Source organism: Trachymyrmex cornetzi, unplaced genomic scaffold (genome assembly GCF_001594075.2).
Source record: "Trachymyrmex cornetzi isolate Tcor2-1 unplaced genomic scaffold, Tcor1.1 scaffold1703, whole genome shotgun sequence".
Taxonomy (NCBI): Eukaryota; Metazoa; Arthropoda; class Insecta; order Hymenoptera; family Formicidae; genus Trachymyrmex; species Trachymyrmex cornetzi.
Genome location: NW_017296314.1, coordinates 8,038 through 9,225, shown reverse-complemented (window position 1 = coordinate 9,225; position 1,188 = coordinate 8,038). Strand labels below are relative to the sequence as shown.

Genomic DNA, 1,188 nt, shown 5'->3' with positions numbered 1-1,188 from the left:
ATAGTGCTCGAGCGCGTGCAAGACGCTGTAGAAAGACACGGTAGTGTAAAAGTGAACACAGCGTTCAACGGCGAGTTCGCGACGAAAGATGTACGTGCCATTAAGAGTATAAACACTAAGAACAATGAGATATATCGATGCACCGATATACGGGAGTGGTACGAGCGGCACGTCATCGAGTCTACGTTGACATCGCTCGAAGAGTTTCAGGAACGCGACAGTGGGTGGGCGCTGTCGCAAATCCTCAATTTGACTATCAACGTGAATAAACTAAATCCCATGCGCGCGGGATGTTATGTCGAAGTGCCGCGGGAAATAGTGACGAAACGAGCGGTGATCAGTGTGCGTACGGCGGACAATGCGTGCTTCGCGTGGTCAGTAGTCGCCGCTCTGTACCCGGCCAAAAAGTATACGGAGCGAGAGGCATCGTATCCGCATTACACGACAGTGTTAAATTTCACAAACATCGAATTTCCAATAACGTTCAAAGACATTAACAAATTCGAACAATTGAACGCGATGTCGATCAACGTGTACAGCATCGAAAACAAACAGATCCTTCCTCTACGGCTCACCAGCGATAAGAAGGAGAAGCATATCAATCTTCTGTACCTGCAAGATCCACGCGACGACAATGTGAACCATTTCGCATGGATCAAGAACTTGTCCCGTCTCGTGGGCTCGCAACTCTCGAAAAAGGAGCACAAGAAATTTTTCTGCGATCGGTAAGTACACACAAAAAAATTATTTTCCATCTTACTAATAAAAATAATGGTAACAGTTATAATTTTTTGTTTTTTATTTACAGGTGCCTTCACTATTTTGGGTCGAGAGAAAGGTTGCAGTTGCACACAATAGACTGTGGGAAAATCAATAACTGCGCCATCCGCCTGCCGAGCGAGGACGACAGGTGGCTCGAATTCAGCAACCACTGCAACTAGGAACGAGTTCCGTTCGTCGTCTACGCCGACCTGGAGTGCGTCCTGCGGAAAATGGAGCCCGACAAAGAAGATGCGTCATCGTACACATACCAACAGCATGAGGTATGTAGTGTGGGCTACTACGTGCGTTGCTCATACGACAACTCGTTGTCGAAATGTCGTTTTCGTCGCGGCAACGATTGCGTCACATGGTTCACCGAGGAACTCAGAAGTTTAGCGCATCGCGTCAAAGATATTGTATCCGCCA

The 1,188-nt window shown here is 47.4% G+C and overlaps 1 pseudogene; it reads left to right on the top strand.

Annotated features, from left to right (window-relative positions):
- The first annotated feature begins 588 nt into the window (after positions 1–588).
- LOC108759157 (uncharacterized) lies at positions 589–1,042 on the top strand (annotated as a pseudogene).
- The last annotated feature ends 146 nt before the right edge of the window (positions 1,043–1,188 follow it).